The 18,337-nt window shown below is 44.2% G+C and overlaps 1 pseudogene; it reads right to left on the bottom strand.

Annotated features, from left to right (window-relative positions):
• Positions 1 to 16,741: 16,741 nt before the first annotated feature.
• On the bottom strand, positions 16,742 to 16,859 carry LOC124614412 (annotated as a pseudogene).
• Between the last annotated feature and the right edge of the window lie 1,478 nt (positions 16,860 to 18,337).

Below are 18,337 nucleotides of genomic sequence, written 5' to 3' on the forward strand. Positions count from 1 at the left end.
CACTCTGCCCTCCAATACTAAATTGGTGATCTCTTGATGCCTCAGAACATGTCCTACCAACCGATCCCTTCTACTAGTCAAGTTGTGCCACAAATTTCTCTTCTCCCCAATCCTATTCAATACCTCCTCATTAGTTATGTGATCCACCCATCTAATCTTCAGCATTCTTCTGTAGCACCACCATAAAAATATCCTGTTTTAATGTACAGAAATTAACACGATTCTCATTATCGTCTCCATGGAGCTCTTAATGGAGAGAGATGTGACAGAGATGGAACCCATGTCGATGGAGAATGCATAGGGTACTTGCCCGACTCGTGACACTTCCTCGTGTGCTTGCGCGGAGCTAACGTGCAGATCAAATGCCAAAGCAGCAAGAACATTAATTTCCTCCTCTTCTGCCGTCACGTATTTGCTTCTGTTGCGTTGTGTATATGTTACACTACCACTTTCACGTTACTGGTTCAAGAGGTTGATAAACAACTGCCGTAATTGTTGAGTCGATTAGGATATCTAGTCGCGTCCACAATTCTGTTCAATACCTCCTCATTAATTACGTGATCTACCCATCTAATCTTCAACATTCTTCTGTAGCTCCACATTTCGAAAGCTTCTATTCTCTCCTTGTCTAAACTATTTATCGTCCACGTTTCACTTCCATACATAGCTACACTTCGTACAAATACTTTCAGAAAGGATTTCCTGACATTTAAATCTATACTCGATGTTAACAAATTTCTCTTCTTCAGAAACGCTTTCCTTACCATTGCCAGTCTACATTTTATATCCTCTCTTCTTTGACCATCATCAGCTATTTTGCTCCCCAGCCGGCCGCGGTGGTCTAGCGGTTCTAGGCGCGCAGTCCGGAACCGCGCGACTGGTCGCAGGTTCGAATCCTGCCTCGGGCATGGATGTGTGTGATGTCCTTAGGTTAGTTAGGTTTAAGTAGTTCTAAGTTCTAGGGGACTGATGACCACAGTAGTTAAGTCCCATAGTGCTCAGAGCCATTTGAACCATTTGAACTTTTGCTCCCCAAATAGCAAAACTCTTTTACTACTTTAAGTGTCTCATTTCCTAATCTAATTCCCTCAGCATCACCCGACTTAATTCGACTACAGTCCATTATCCTCCTTTTGCTTTTTTTGATGTTCATCTTATATCCTCCCTTCAAGACACTGTCCATTCCATTCAACTGCTCTTCCAAGTCCTTTGCTGTCTCTCACAGAATTACAATGTCATTGGCGAACCTTAAAGTTTTTATTTCTTCTCCATGGATTTTAATACCTACTTCGAATTTTTCTTTTGTTTCCTTCACTGCTTGCTCAATATACAGGTTGAATAACATCGGGGAGAGGTTACAACCCTGTCTTACTCCCTTCCCAATCACTGCTTCCCTTTCATGTCCCTCGACTCTTATAACTGCCATCTGATTTCTGTACAAATTGTAAACAGCCTTTCGCTCCCTGTATTTTACCCCTGCCACCTTTAGAATTTGAAAGAGAGTATTCCAGTCAACATTGTCAAAAGCTTTCTCCAAGTCTACAAATGCTACAAACGCAGGTTTGCCTTTTCTTAACCTATTTTCTAAGATATGTCGTAGGGTCAGTATTGCCTCACGTGTTCCACCATTTCTACGGACTCCAAACTGGTCTTCCCCGAGGTCGGCTTCTATCAGTTTTTCTATTCGTCTGCAAAGAATTCTCGTTAGTATTTGGCAGCTGTGACTTATTAAACTGATAGTTCGGTAATTTTCACATCTGTCAACACCTGCTTTCTTTGGGATTGGAATTATGATATTCTTCTTGAAGTCTCATACATCTTGCTCACCAGATGGTAGAGTTTAGTCAGGAGTGGCTGTCAGTAGTTCTAATGGAATGTTGTGTACTCCCGGGGCCATGTTTCGACTTAGGTCTTAACATACTAATTTTCAAACTCTTGAATGACATGTGTATGGCCAAAAATCACAAAATTACTCCCAATTGCTTGTCGACTGGGATTGCCTATCTCATCGCCGTACCTTGTTTTTCTGTTGTTTCTCGTATTAAGATTAGTAAATAATTAATTCTTGTCCGTGGTAGACGTATGAGAACACTGCAATTGTTGAAAGAAAAGGTAATTTAAATGAATTAACTGCAGCCATTTGCCTTTATAAGCGTTTACTTTTCCATGATGAAATTTCAAGATGCCTTGTATTCCATCTTCACATGTTAACGTCTGTTTAGACGTAGTGAACATTATTCCTTTACCAACGGCTCTGCAGAATTTAGTAACGAAATGCTTTAAGACAGCTTTTGTTAAACATCGTAGGTAAACAATGTTCACGACGCATAAATAAATATAAACATCTGAAGGTGGGATGCACATAAAATCAAAGTACTCTCAAAAGTGCGTGTTTCGAGACATAATTTGTTGCCATGGGTAGTCGGGAATGGGCAGTCGTTGACATCGTTGCGTTACCCAATGAACATGAACGTCACCGACGCCGTAGCTTTAACTTTATACACTTGGTGCGCTGCTATCGCGTCATACGATGAGGTGGCCCGCGAAATTAAGTAAGTGAATCTGGCCCGTGAATCACCAAATATTGCCCATGCCAGGTCTAGGCTCCAGGCCTGTTCCGTCTTATTTTCTGTGACGATTCTAATCGCTTCCCTGAGCACCTTGCTTGTTTGTTTGAGAAGTACTGTCATACAGTGCTGGTACAGATTTCTTAACCCCAATCCGCCATTGATAAGTGGTGATTGTGTTGAGAAAAGCCAATCTGACTGAAGCAGACATGAATTTACGTATTTACAGACCTATTTGACGAGTATGGGACAGGTAGTTCGTTGTGGGCTTGTAGTATCTACCATCCCGGCATTTTGCCTGAAATAATTTAGGGAATCTACGAAAAGCCTAAATCAGGATGGCAGGGCGGAGCCCCCATCCTCCCGAATAGAAGGCTAGTCTGTTTAACACCGTGCATTCGATTTAGGCCGATGAGAACCAATTAGGCTTCTGTAAACATAGCAGAACATCTTTTACCTGAATAAAGGTAACAGCCGCGCGGGATTAGCCAAGCGGTCTCAGGCGCTTCAGTCATGGGCTGTGCGGCTGGTCCCGGCGGAGGTTCGAGTCCTCCCTCAGGCATGGGTGTGTGTGTTTGTCCTTAGGGTAATTTAAGTTCAGTAGTGTGTAAGCTTATGGACTGGTGACCTCAGCCGATTAGTCCCATAAGATTTCACACACATAATAAAGGTAACAGACGACCTGAAACTTGGATGCACAAGAGACGACTATCACGTACTGATTAGACTTCACAAAGCCTTTGACACTGATGACTTAGGCAGTTGACTAGTCAAACTTGGCATCCTAAATTCCTTGCCAAGTGCAGTGCAATGGTTTCGCTCGTACCTGAAATCTCATCAGCAGTGCGCTGTGTCTGGCACGAAAGAGTTACAATGGAGTTAGGTGGTACCAGCTGTCTGCCAGGGTTCGGTACCAGGTGCTATACTCTTTTCATTGTTTATCAATGATATGTCATCAGTTTTGTTCTACTGCGAACACTATGTGTACTCCGATGACCCCCTGTTGTATCTAAGTGCAAAAACAATAAACCTCAAGACAGCTGTCAAGAATCTCAGTACCGACATACAGGGAGTTTCTGTAAGAGTGTGCAAAAGCGCAACAGGACACAGAGAATACTCCACTGGACAATTTGAGATAGGGAACCTCGAGTCGGAGAAACCAGCTTAAGGTCACTTGCCAGTAAATCTGCTTCAAAAACTCCAATTTTTTTTTCTATCTCAAATTAATATATAGGATTTTGTGAAGAAAATGGCAGTTAAATGAATCGATTCGGACATCGGGTACATCTTTAAAAACAAATTTAAATATATGTCGGTATGCGGCAACGACTGTTTCCGCTGCGGTCAGATGTCAAATGGCGTCATTATTATTTTGCTACTTCGAAAAAATACACTGTGTAATAGTTTTTTGAGTTGGTAGCCCTGTTAGCACACACGCTTTCCGATGCTCCTTTGTTTTCCTTTGTCTATCTAAGGTTTTCGAGAGTTGTTCGTATTCAGACTTCTGTACGTTATTGTTTGAGCTGTGTCATTCTCGGATGTAGTTATGCCTCCAAAAAAGTGTTTTGGCACGGGAGAACGTAAGCTTTATGGTAATCGGTTTACTTCATTGGAAAGTAGAGACTGTGTAATTACATAAACAAACCAACTGGATGTTATGTTGACTCCACCAAGTGCCTCGAGACAGAAGCTAAAATATTTGAGTACCCACAGTGACATTTCTATAAAATATGATCAAAACACTGTAACGGAATGTGCTTCCATAATTGCTGAATTGAGTGCTTTATGTTCGCTTCTAAGGAATGCTGCTGTGTGTGCAATTTGTGGAAAAGGTGGTATTATAATCGTCGAAGATTTTGAAAGCAGGAAAGGTGTGGCTAGTAAGTTAGAAGTGTTTTGTGATTTCTGTGGGGTAACTAAAACTGGGTATTGCGCGGTTCTAGGCGATACAGTCTGGAACCGCGAGACCGCTACGGTCGCAGGTTCGAATCCTGCCTCGGGCATGGATATGTGTGATGTCCTTAGGTTAGTTACGTTTAAGTAGTTCTAAGTTCTAGGGGACTGATGACCTTAGAAGTTAAGTCCCATAGTGCTCAGAGCCATTTTTTTAAAAACTGGGTATTCTTCTGGATTGTGCAAATGAAGAGTTTATAACACAAATATCAGACTTGCATATGGTATGAGATATTTTGGGAATGGCAGAAAGGCAGCTCAAACACTATGTGGTATCATGAATTTGGCCCCACCTACAAGATTTGGGAAGTACACACAGTTACTTCTTGAAAGTCTTGGTCAAGTCAGTGCTGTGCCAATGAAGAAAGCAGTAGAAAGAAACTGTGTTGTGCAATGAAGGTGACACTGATATAGATGCAGCTTTTGATGGTACATGGCAGAAGCGTGGTCACCTATCATTGAATGGTATTGTCACCACAACATCCCTAGAAATTGGAAAGTTGATTGACATAGAATGTATGGCAATGTACTGCCATGGTTGCAAAGGAAATAACCAGGACCATGTTTGTGTTTAGAATTTTTCTGGGTACAGTGGTGGATTGGAATAAGAGGGAATTCTCATAATATTTCAAACGTCAGAAGTGGATTATCATGTACAATAGGTGAAGTACTTTGGAGACACAGACTCCAAAGGGTTTACAAATGTGTTGGAAAATATGCCTTACGAAAGAACTGCAAAAAATGAAAAGTTAGAGTATGTTAGTCATGTCCAAAAGAGGATGGGCACAAGTTTACGTAGGATAATAAAAGATATGACGGGGAAAAAGCTCAGTGATGGCAAACCAATTGGTGGTCGAGGTTGTCTTACTAAGGAAGAGGTCGACAAACTGCAGCTCTATTATGGTTTAGCCATAAGAGGAAATCGAGACAATATTGAGGCCAATAAGAAATCAGCATGGGCTTCCTTTTTCCATAAAGCTTCTACAGTTGACCATCCACAGCATGCTCTCTGCGACAACGGTGTAGACACATGGTGTCGATACAAAAAAGCATCACCAAATGGTGAGACTTACGCACACCATCTCTCCCTGCCATTTGAGGTACTGAAAGCAATTAAGCCCATCTACAGGGACCTAAGTGACACTAAACTATTGTCACGGTGCTTACATGGAAAGACACAAAATGTTAATGAATGTTTCAACCAAGTGATATGGGAACTCCTGCCTAAAACTGTGTGTGTTGGTTTCAGTGCCATGAGATTAGGTGTATTAGATGTAGTTATTTGCTTTAATGATGGGGCTGTTAGCAGATGTGATGTTTTAGAGTAGTTGGGACTGACTCCTGGTATCAATATGAGACAAGCACTGATGGCAATTGATCCCTTGAGACTGGCCGAAGGCGAAAAATGGGTTCTTGAGGCAACTAAAGAGGCCAGAATAGCAAAGAGAAGGAAGAGAGAAGATGAGGAACACACAAACCAAGAATATTATGCAACTAGGGAGTTTTAAGAACAAAAGAGGTGAGTAACAGATGAAATGAACCTTTAAACTGAATTCCCCAAGAATCAAATTTTCTGACATGCTTATTTTATGCAAAAAAAAATAAAAAAGCTATTTGAGCTAGAGATCTAAAATTTTGGTGATATTTCAGGTTACCATTTGGAGAAAAGTAGGCTACAGACACCAGCTTACTATCACCAGGAGGAAAAAATACCCTTATTAATTATAAAAAATTACCTTAATTTTGATTGTCTAATTTATGTATTTATAGTATAAAACTATTGACTGAAATTATTTGATTGTAGTCTTCTTTTTAGATAACAATTTCATAAATGTGTGCACAAAGTTTTAAGCATCTAAGAAACAAAAACTGGCAGAAAAAATTTTAAATTACTGACCGACATAAATGTTTATATAATAAAGTTTATATCAAAGCTATTCTGATCATTCTTATATCAAAATCTTCATCCTCAAAACACTTTCATTGTCCTAATATTTCTTTGTATTCAGAGTTCACATTATGTAGTTAGATCCTCATAAAATTTATGAAAATTCTTACAGTTTCTCGAGCCATTCACTGGCAAGTTACCTTATGAGGAAATGGAAGTAAACTTGTCTACCACTTTGTATAGCATTACTGTTTTCCAGCTTGCTTACAACTAATATGCGTACAAGTATGTTTATATACACATTCTTTATTTCTTGCAAGTAAACAAGGAGGACGAGGCTGATCATCAGGAAGTCATGATGCAGATTTTGCTTGCTTTACTTGTCCAGAAGGTGGCTCTGCTGTTTTGTATTTACATTGTCCAATGACAGAACGTGCTACGTATCAACGACAGACCCATTCATTGTTCTGTACTATTCAGAGACGTACAGTAAAATACGATGGAGGAGGACTGGTACAGTGTTTCCTGCTCGCTGGATTGGAAAGGGAGGTCCTATCCCATAGTCTGCGAGGTCACCTGACCCGAATCCCCTTGATTGTTCCCTACGTGGATATCAAAAGTCACTTGTGTATTAGACCCCAGCCGATAATGAGATGGAATTAGCTGCCTGTGATGTGATCCGAAACACACCAGGGATTTTGCGTCAGAATCTGATTCGCCGATGTCATGTTTGCATTGAGGTTTAGGGCCGACAGTTTTAGCACATTTTGTAAGATACAGTACAGATGGTACTTTCATTGTGTCAATGATGGTATTTGCAGTTAACTAATGTAAATAAAAAAGTAGACAGTAATATGATTTTATTCCTAGTATCTCCTTCAGCTGGCTTCTCTGACTCCAGGTTTCCTACCTCAAATTGTTCAGCGGTGCATCCTCTATGTCTTGTTAAATTTTAGTACACTCTTACGGAAACACCCTGTATGCACACTATCAAAACTGGCGCATAACACAGGGTCAAAGCCGGCAGGTGTGGCCGAGCGGTTCTAGGCACTTAAGTCTGGAGCCACGCGACCGCTACTGTCGCAGGTTCGAATCCTGCCTCGGGCATGGATGTGTATGATGTCCTTAGGTTAGTTAGGTTTAAGTAGTTCTAAGTTCTGGGGGACTGATGACCTCAGATGTTAAGTCCCATAGAGCTCAGAGCAATTTGAACCATTTTGAACATAGTCAAAGCTCGGCCCAACCCAAATCCAGGCGGCACTGGTTGGTCATTATAGGGTCATTAGCACGAATTATCGGGAGTCCCGACTATTTTTAACCCTAGATGGTACAAATATCAACTTCTCTCCTCCATCAAAAAGTCTAGGAGTGATAACATGAAAATGTGGATTGGAGTGAGCACGTAACTACGAGGGTAAGTCAATTATTATCCGCAATTTAGTTATATTTTTGGTTATTTTGGTAGTACTGTCGCTTTACGTTGATGACGTATGCTTTGTTAATTTGTTGTTATACCTTTCCAATTTTCAAGCTGCTAGGATAGTTTCGTTATCGCTGCCGTGTGGTTAACCATGGCTGCTCCGCTGTCTATTTGCACCATAGAATTGCAACGTTCTTGATCCGTTTTTTTTTTTTTTTTTTTTTTTTTTTTTTTTTTTTTTTTTTTTTTTTTTTTTTTTTTTTTGTGGTTGGAATGCGTATCAAGGGCCGAATTTTATCTAAGACTTTCGGTACAGTACGGGAACAGTGTTTTGCCACAACGGAGTGTCTACGAATGGATTGAAAAATTCAGAAATGGTCGCACAAGTGTTACGCACGATGAAGGAGCGGGACGACAGTTTACCGCAACAAAGTAATGAAGAAACCATTGAGCGTTCACATGAAACGATTCTCCTAGACAGACAATTAACTGTTGACGAAGTGGCACATCGCCTGCAGCTTAGTCACGGTTCTGCCTACGAAATCATCCACAACAGACTTGGGTTCATGCAAGATGGGTCCCCAAACCAACTCACTCAGTTGCATAAACAAACGCACTTGGACATCTGAAAAAAAACGTTTGGATCGCTATGGTAACGAAGTGGACAACTTCTTAGACAGGATCATTACTGGTGACGAAATATGGATCCATCATACGAGCCGGAGAGTAAACAGCGGAGTATGGAATGGAAATATCCAAATTCACCGTGCAAGAAAAAGTTCAAGACCCAACCGTCCGCAGGAAAACTGATGCTTACGGTTTTTTTGGTACGCACAGGTTCCAGTACTGGAACATTATGGGGAAAGGGGCACAACAATAAACAGTGTATGTTACAGGGAGATGCTTACTGCCAGGCTGAAGCCTGCAATTCGAAGCAAATGCCGAGGATTGCTGTCAAAAGGTGTTGTGTTGTTGCACGACAATGCCTGTCCGCATACTGCTGCCCACACTGCTGAAACGCTCCAGAACCTGAAACTCGCAGTACTGGATCACCCTCCGTATAGCCCCGGTCTTGCCCCTTCTGACTATCACTAGGGACCGTCGATTTGCCTAGGACGAAGCAGTGAAAGATGCGGTGCATTCCTGGCTCGCAGCTCAACCGAGAACCTTTTTTTATGAGGGCATCAGGAAGCTGTACGATGGACCAAGTGCGTTGAATCGCAAGGAGCCTATGTCGAAAAATGATGTACTTGTAAGTTTCCTATTTGATTAGAATAAAATTTTATAACTACTTTGCGGATAATAATTGACTTATCCTCGTACAATGTGTAAGAAGGCATCAAGATGTCTCCTTGTCCTTGACCTGATAAAGAAACATGTACAAACACTTAAACTTCGATTTATTGATCACAGCGATGTTATCCTGCAAGGCCTTTCTCAAGAAAACTGATTCTGAATGCAGTGTTCTTTATACGTGTGATGTTCGGCTCTTGGGTCATATTTGACCATCATACACACAGCTATCCTGACTGCGTGCAGACAAGCTCAGAAATTTCCTCACCCCCTGTCTTCTCTACTGTCTTATCTACGTACACTGGCCCCCATATCTCTCCTCGACCTTAACGCCCTTGTCTGAACGACACCCGTTCCCATCAAAGCAACATCCTTTCTGTCCCACTCCATCGTTCAGCCACTTTCTCGAAACCCTAGCCGACTCTGGAATAATCTGCCGCATTGTATTAGAGAACTGAATAAGATATCCAGATTTAGAAGACAGTTAATGTCATATCTACTAAGCAACAATAACCTTTGTCCCTATACGCACTCATTACCTTTGTACATCCTTCTATCCAATCGGATCTTCCTCATTTTCCTGTATTCTTAGCTGGTGCAGTCTTCTTAAATTTCCTTTCCTCATAATTCGCTATATAAGAAAACATATATTTTGTACAAAGTACTACTAGTACTAACTTTATTAGTTCTTAGTCAATATTGTTCACTCAGATTGTCACCTATACACGCTCAAATCCTTTTAAAACTATTTGCCATATTAAAGCTGTTTTTTCATTGGTTAGTATGATATATAAAAGGTACTGTGTATGTGAAACCCTGGTCGGAAGTAAGAGAGGGCCTGATGGCGAGTGTTCACCAGAGACAAGGGTATCGTCAGGAGTGCCCCAGGGAAGTGTGATAGGAACGCTGTTGTTCTCTATATGATTTGGCGGACAGGGTGGGCAGCAATGTCCGGTTGTTTGCTGATGATGCCGTGGTGTACGGTAGGATATCGAAGCCGAGTGACTATAGGAAGATACAAGGTGACTTAGACAAAATTTCCAATTGGTGTGACGAATGGCAGCTAGCCCTGAATGTGGAAAAATGTAAGTTAATGAGGATGAGTAGGAAGATCAAACCTGCAATGTTCGGATACAGTATTGTAGTGTCCTGCTTGACACAATCCAGTCTTTTAAATATGTGGGAGTAAGGTTACAAAGCGATATGAGATGGGACGAGCACGTGAGAACTGTGGTAGGGAAGGCAATGATCGACGTCAGTTCATTAGAAGAATTTTAGGAAAGAGTGGTTCACCTGTAAAGGAGACCGCATATAGGACGCTGGTACGACCCAGTCTTGAGTACTGCTCGAGTGTTTGGGATCCGTACCAGGTCGGACTGAAGGAAGACATCGAAGCAATTCAGAGGCAGGCTGCTAGATTTGTTACCGGTATCTTCGAACGACACGTGAGTTTAACGGAGATGCTTCGGGAACTCAAATGGGAGTCCCTGGAGAGAAGGCGACATTCTTTTCGAGGAACACTACTGAGCAAATTTAGAGAACCGGGATTTGAAACTGACTGCCGAACGATTCTACTGCTGCCAGTATACACTCATGCTCATACATTAAGGATAATTGCAGAATGTGGTGCCACACAACGTAGTGGCACTACACAAAACTTGGGCTAATAGCATAGGCACATACGGAACACACACGACACAGATCTGTAAGTCCACGGTATTGGTGATAAGTTGAGAAAACCGTCCCGAAAGACATGTGCTACAAAATGCCACTGTTTCCTGCGCGTGTACCCCGACATCAATATGTGATATGATCACCATGCACACGTACACAGGCCGCACAACAGGTTGGTATACTCTGGATCAGGTGGTCGAGCAGCTGCTTCGGGTATACCCTCCCATTGTTGCACCAGTGCCTGTCGGAGCTCCTGAAGACGTGCAGCGATACGTCCACCGCGAGCATCCCAGACGTGCTCGATGGGGTTTAGGTCTGGAGAACAGGCAGGCCACTCCATTCGCCTGATATCTTCTGTTTCAAGGTACTCCTCCACGATGGCAGCTCGGTGCGTTATCATCATTATCACCCATCAGGAGGAAGGTGGGACCCACTGCACCCCTGAAAAGCGGAAATACTGGTGCGAAATGACGTCTCGATACACCTGACCTGTTACAGTTCCTCTTTCAAAAACATGCAGTGGTGTACGTGCACCCATCATACTTCCACCCCACACCATCAAACCACGACCTCCATACAGGCCTCTTTCAATGACATTAAGGGGTTGGTATCTGGTTCCTGGTTCACGCCAGATGAAAACCCGGCGAGAATCACTGGACTCGTCTGTGAACATAACCTGGGACAACTGTTCCAATGACCATGTACTGTGCTCTTGGCCGAGCGGTTCTAGGCGCTTCAGGCTGGAACAGCGCGACCGCTGCGGTCACAGGTTCGAATCCTGCCTCGGGCATGGATGTTGTGATGTCCTTAGGTTAGTTAGGTTTAAGTAGTTCTAACAAGGGAACCTCCCCATCGCACCCCCCTCAGATTTAGTTATAAGTTGGCACAGTGGATAGGCCTTGAAAAACTGAATATAGATCAATCGAGAAAACAGGAAAAAGTTGTGTGGAACTATGAAAAAATAAGCAAAATATACTAACTGAATAGCCCATGCGCAAGATAGGCAACATCAAGGATAATGTGAACTCAGGAGCGCCGTGGTCCCGTGGGTAGCGTGAGCAGCTGCGGAACGAAAGGTCCTTGGTTCAAGTCATCCCTAAAGTGAAAAGTTTACTTGCTTTATTTTTGCAAAGTTATGATCTGTCCGTTCGTTCATTGACGTCTCTGTTCACTGTAATAAGCTTAGTGTATGTGTTTTGCGACCGCACCGCAAAACCGTGCGATTAGTAGACGAAAGGACGTGCCTCTCCAATGAGAACCGAAAACATTTGATCGCAAGGCCATAGGTCAACCGATTCCTCCACAGGAAAACGTCTGATATATTCTATACGACACTGGTGACGGCATGTGCGTCACATGACAGGAATATGTTGTCGACCCATCTAACTTGTACACTTGGCGAATGGGTAAAAAGATTCTCCTATCTTGCCCGATTTAGGTTTTCTTGTGGATGTGATAATGACTCCCAAAAAAGTGATGAAAACATAAGAGTTTGTCATGTAAACCGAAAATAAAAAATTAAAATTTTCACTCGAGGGAAGGCTTGAACCAAAAACCTTTCGTTCCGCTGCTGCTCACGCTAACCACGGGACCATGGCGCTCCTGAACTCATATTCTCCTTGATATTGCATATCTTGCACATGGACTACTCAGTTTGTATATTTTGCTTATTTTTTCATAGTTCCACACAACTTCTTCCTGTTTTCTCGATTGATCTGTGTTCAGTTTTTCAAGGCCTATCCACTGTGCCAACTTATAACTAAATCTGAGGGGGGTGCGATGGGGAGGTTCCCTTGTAAGTTATAGGGGACTAATGACCTCAGCTGTTAAGTCCCATAGTGCTCAGAGCCATTTGAACCATTTGAACTGTGCTCTTGACACCAGGCTTTACGGGCTCTCCTGTGACCAGGGGTCAGTGGAATGCACCTTGCAGGTTTCCGGGTGCATTAACCATGTCTGTTCAGTCGTCTGTAGACTGTGTGTCTGGAGACAACTGCCAGTGGCTGCGGTAAGGTTCCGAGCAAAGTTACATGCAGTACTCCGTAGCCGTCTGCGAGCACTGATGGTGAGATATCGGTCTTCTTGTGATGTTTCACACTGTGGACGTCCCGTACTGTAGCGCCTGGACACATTTCCTGTCTGCTGGAATCGTTACCGTAACCTTGAGATCACACTTTGTGGCCCACGGAGGGCCCGTGCTACGACCTGCTGTGTTTGACCAGCCTCCAGTCGCCCTAGTATTCTACCCCTCATAACGTCATCAATATGTGTTCTTTGAGCCATTTTCAACACACAGTCACCATTAGCACGTCTGAAAACGTCTGCACACTTACTCGCTGCACTGTACTCTGACATGCACCAACACACCTTCTGCGTATGTGGACTGCTGGCAGCGCCACCGTGCGACGACCGCACGTCAAACGCACCTCATGGTCATAGTCCTAGGCGATTTAAAAAATGGTTCAAATGGCTCTGAGCACTATGGGACTTAACTTTGGGGTCATCAGTCCCCTAGAACTTAGAACTACTTAAACCTAACTAAGCTAAGGACATCACACACATCCATGCCCGAGGCAGGATTCGAACCTGCGACCGTAGCGGTCGCGCGGTTCCACACTGAAGCGCCTAGAACCGCTCGGTCACTCTGGGCGGCCCTAGGTGATTTAAATCCGCATACCAGCCACCAGAGCGTTGTTTCACCATGTATCAGCATTATCCTTAATTTACGAGGTGCATTCAAGTTCTAAGGCCTCCGATTTCTTTCTCTGTACTGGAAAGAGATAGAAACATGCACATTTAAAATGAGGCCGCGTTCATTGTCAATATGTCCCAGAGATGGCAGCACCGTTCGGCAGATGGAATTTCCCGCCAGCGGCGAGAATGAGAACTGTTTTAAATACTTAAAATGGCGACGTTTTCCTTACTTGAACAGCGTGCAATCATTCGTTTTCTGAATTTGCGTGGTGTGAAACTAATTGAAATTCATCGACAGTTGAAGGAGGCATGTGGTGATAGAGTTATGGAGTGGGTGCGATAGTTTAATGAAGGCAGAACATTGTGTGACAACAAACTGAAAAAACCTCGGGCTCGCACAAGCCGGTCTGACGACATGATCGAGAAAGTGGAGAGAATTGTTTTGGGGATCGCCGAATGACTGTTGAACAGATCGCCTCCAGAGTTGGCATTTCTGTGGGTTCTGTGCACACAATCCTGCATGACGACCTGAAAATGCGAAAAGTGTCATCCAGGTGGGTGCCACGAATGCTGACGGACGACCACATGGCTGCCCGTGTGGCATGTTGCCAAGCAATGTTGACGCGCAACGACAGCATGAATGGGACTTTCTTTTCGTTGGTTGTGACAATGGATGAGATGTGGATGCCATTTTTCAATCCAGAAACAAAGCGCCAGTCAGCTCAATGAAAGCACACAGATTCACCGCCACCAAAAAAATTTCGGGTAACCGCCAGTGCTGAAAAAACTATGGTGTCTATGTTCTGGGACAGCGAGGGCGTAATCCTTACCCATTGCGTTCCAACAGGTGCATCCTACGAAAATGTTTTGAAGAACAAACTCCTTCCTGCACTGCAACAAAAACGTCCGGGAAGGGCTGCGCATGTGATGTTTCACCAAGACAACGCTACCGCACATCGAGCTAACGTTACGCAACAGTTTCTTCGTGATAACAACTTTGAAGTGATTCCTCATGCTAACTACTCACCTGACCTGGCTCCTAGTGACTTTTGGCTTTTTCCAACAATGAAAGACACTCTCCGTGGCCGCACATTCACCAGCCGTGCTGCTATTGCCTCAGCGATTTTCCAGTGGTCAAAACAGACTCCTAAAGAAGCCTTCGCCGCTGCCATGGAATCATGGCGTCAGGGTTGTGAAAAATGTGTACGTCTGCAGGGCGATTACGTCGAGAAGTAACGCCAGTTTCATCGATTTCGGGTGAGTAGTTAATTAGAAAAAAAAGTCGGAGGCCTTAGAACTTGAATGCACCTCGTATTAGCATGAGTGTATATTCCGCTTAAGGGTGACGAAGATAAGATACGAGAAATTAGGGCTCATACTGTGGCGTATAGACAGTCGTTCTTTCCTCGTTCTATTTGCGAGTGGAACAGGAAGGGAAATGACTAATAATGGTACAGGGTACCCTTCTCCACGCACCGTACAGTGGCTTGAGGAGTATCTATGTTGACGTAGATGTAGATCAGATCAGGTTGAGTAACTCTTCCCACCACAAGCCCTCCACTACGGAGTCACATGGAAGCCAGTCGCCGGCAGGCGGCGGTGCTGTCGGAGTGGCAGCACTGTGGGTCTGACGTCACGGAGAGCGCGGCTGGGTGGTCCCGCGGCAGACGAATGACCCGTCACGGGGTATCGACGCGAACACGACGGCCGCACAACGGGCCGTCACGCCGGCCGTGTCCGGCCAGTCCCCCGGGCAGTGCGTGACCGCCGCCGCATGTAAATGACGTGATAGACTGCTACCACGGCTGTCGTGGGGCGGCGGGCCACAAGTTACGTAAAGTGCTCCAGGAGGTTTCCGCGAGGGAGTGAGTGCCAGTGCGTGGGAAAGCAGGACATGTCGGCGATGCATTGCTGGCAGGAGCTGTCTAGGAACTTATCAGGAATGATTTAGGAAAAATATGGGAAACTCATATTCCGATGGATGGACCTCATAGAAGATATTCTTAGCCGAAACCTGATATTGCAGTATACACTATTTAATCAAGAGTATCCAGGCAGTTCTTAGAGGACATTAATATAGGACGTGTCCACTCTTCGCATTTATGACGGCCTGAACTATGCTGGGGACATTTTCAGTGAGGTGTCTGAATATAGCCTCGCGGGATTAGCCGAGTGGTCTGAGGCGCTGCAGTCATAGACTGTGCGGCTGGTTCCGGCGAAGGTTAGAGTCCTCCCTCGGGCACGGGTGTGTGTGTTTGTCCTTAGGATAATTTAGGTTAAGTAGTGTGTAAGCTTAGGGACTGATGACCTTAGCAGTTAAGTCCCATTAGATTTCACACGCATTTGAACATTTGTCTGCATATATGTGTGGGGGAGGGTTGGGTTGTTTGGGGAAGGAGACCAGACAGCGAGGTCATCGATCTCATCGGGTTAGGGAAGGATGGGGAAGGTAGTCGGCCGTGCCCGTTCAAAGGAACCATCCCGGCATTTGCCTGGAGCGATTTAGGGAAATCACGGAAAACCTAAATCAGGATGGCCGGACGCGGGATTGAACCGTCGTCCTCCCGAATGCGAGTCCAGTACCTAACCACTGCGCCACCTCGCTCGGTGTGTGGGGGAATGGCAACCTGTTTTTCCTCAAGAGCCTAAACCAGAGAAGGGAGAGATGTTGGACACTGGAGCGTGGAGCCAAGTCAACATTGTAACTCATTCCGCTTGGTTCAGGTGAGAACTCTGGTCAGCGCCCCAGGCCATTTCACGAATGTTACTGTCTCATTGTCCACAAATCATCGCCTCAGAGATGCTGCTTTATGACAGCGTGCATTGTCATGTTAAAACAATCTGTCATCGTTTCCAAACTGTTCCTCTATTGCAGTGGTTCCCAACCTGCGGGTAGTTACCCCCCAAGGGGTAAAATGAAATTTTCTAAGCGGTAAAAGCTAAACGATTTGACTCTGTTTCAGTCACGAAACTAAATTCTAAATTATTTTCAAAAGATCGTTGCTATTATCACAATCTTGTAAGACTAATATTGGTATATTTATCTCCTCCCGCACAGGAAATGAACGCCCAAAGTCACCGACTGGCCGCCATGTCATCCTCAGCCCACAGGCGTCACTGGATGCGGATATGGAGGGGCATGTGGTCAGCACACCGCGCTCCCGGCCGTATGTCAGTTTCCGAGACCGCAGCCGCTACTTGTCAATAATGTAGCTCCTCATTTTGCCTCACAAGGGCTGAGTGCACCCCGCTTGCCATCAGCGCTCGGCAGACCGGATGGTCACCCATCCCAGTGCTAGCCCAGCCCGACAGCGCTCAACTTCGGTGATCTGACGGGAACCGGTGTTACCACTGCGGCAAGGCCGTTGGCAATATTGGTATATAAGTTAACAAAAATTAATTTTTCTCAATTATTAGCATTACTGCGGTGGAGGTTACAGATTTCTCACACAGCCCAACCACTAAACACATATGTTGCGCTTTGTCCCGTACATCGATGATCATAAAAGTGAGATGTCTACGTAACAAATGCTAAATATCTCAAGAAAATGTCTTTGCGAAGCTGTAGATAGTGCCTGCAGTAGTCCAAACATTGCTTCACTACTCACTTTTAAACAGATAAATGAATTAATTGACGACACGACACAGTAGTAACTACATAAGGGCTAATATAGTGGTGAACACAGTATTATTATTATTATTATTTCTTCTACTACTACTACTACTACTGCTGGTGCTGCTGTTAGTGGCTGCAGTCAGACACAAAGCATTAACAGTCTGGAGTCTTCCAATTTCTGCCAATTGTCAAGTATGGCGTGCAGCAATCAAGTGATTTACGAACAGTAAGTATAGCGCACATATTTTAAATTGGTTGATTTTAAATGGGATTTCAGTGTGGAGATCAAGCATGTGTCGCAATGGAGAGGAGTAATGCACAGGAAGCATGTTCTGTAACTAGTGTCTACTCCCGACTTGGACAGTTAGCTTTCTTATCTGATATGGAGTTTGGGTAGCACTTGTGATACACCATCAATTCCTTCGTTATTTATTCTAATACATGCACCTACCCCCCCCCCCCCCCCCACCCTCCCGCACACTCACACACACACACACGTACACACACATACACACACACACACACACGTACACACACATACACACACACACACACACACACACACACACACACACACACACACACACACACACCAACAAAATATCACTTATCTTTTGTCGCCTTAAAAATAAGTGTTCCATGAGAAGTCTTCTTTCATTCTACAGTTTAGTTAGGTGCTAAAGTTGGTGGTAATGTGGGGGACCGGGAGAGGAGTGGGGAGGGGCGGGAAACAGACGGCAGTGGAGAGGGTGCAAGCTAATGTCTGACTCCACTCAGGCGTAATGGTATAAGGAAGGCTGGGAATCACTGACCTACAGTATGCAGCATACAATGCTCTAAAATACGTTCATACCTGTTCGCATTTACCGTTTTCTCAAGCGCAATAAGGGGACCACACCTTAAACACTAAAAACATCCCCATACTGTAACACCACCACCTCCACAATTCATTGTTGGCGCTGCACATGAAGACAGGTAACGATCCGGAGGCATACGCCGAACCACCCATATCCATCTGATTGTCAGAGAGTAAAGCCTCGCAATTCGAAAAATGTTAAGGAAGCAAAGATGTTGCCGTCTCGGTTCATAAGAGAACACGCAAATGATGACAGCCAAAAGTTAATAGAAATTCATGCGTCTGTAAAAAGATATAAGTGGGAAGTTTACAACAACTACATCCGTCATACCTCAGCCAATACATCTAGCCGAGGACCCGAGAAAATTCGGGAGCT

Source organism: Schistocerca americana, chromosome 4 (assembly GCF_021461395.2).
Source record: "Schistocerca americana isolate TAMUIC-IGC-003095 chromosome 4, iqSchAmer2.1, whole genome shotgun sequence".
NCBI lineage: Eukaryota > Metazoa > Arthropoda > Insecta > Orthoptera > Acrididae > Schistocerca > Schistocerca americana.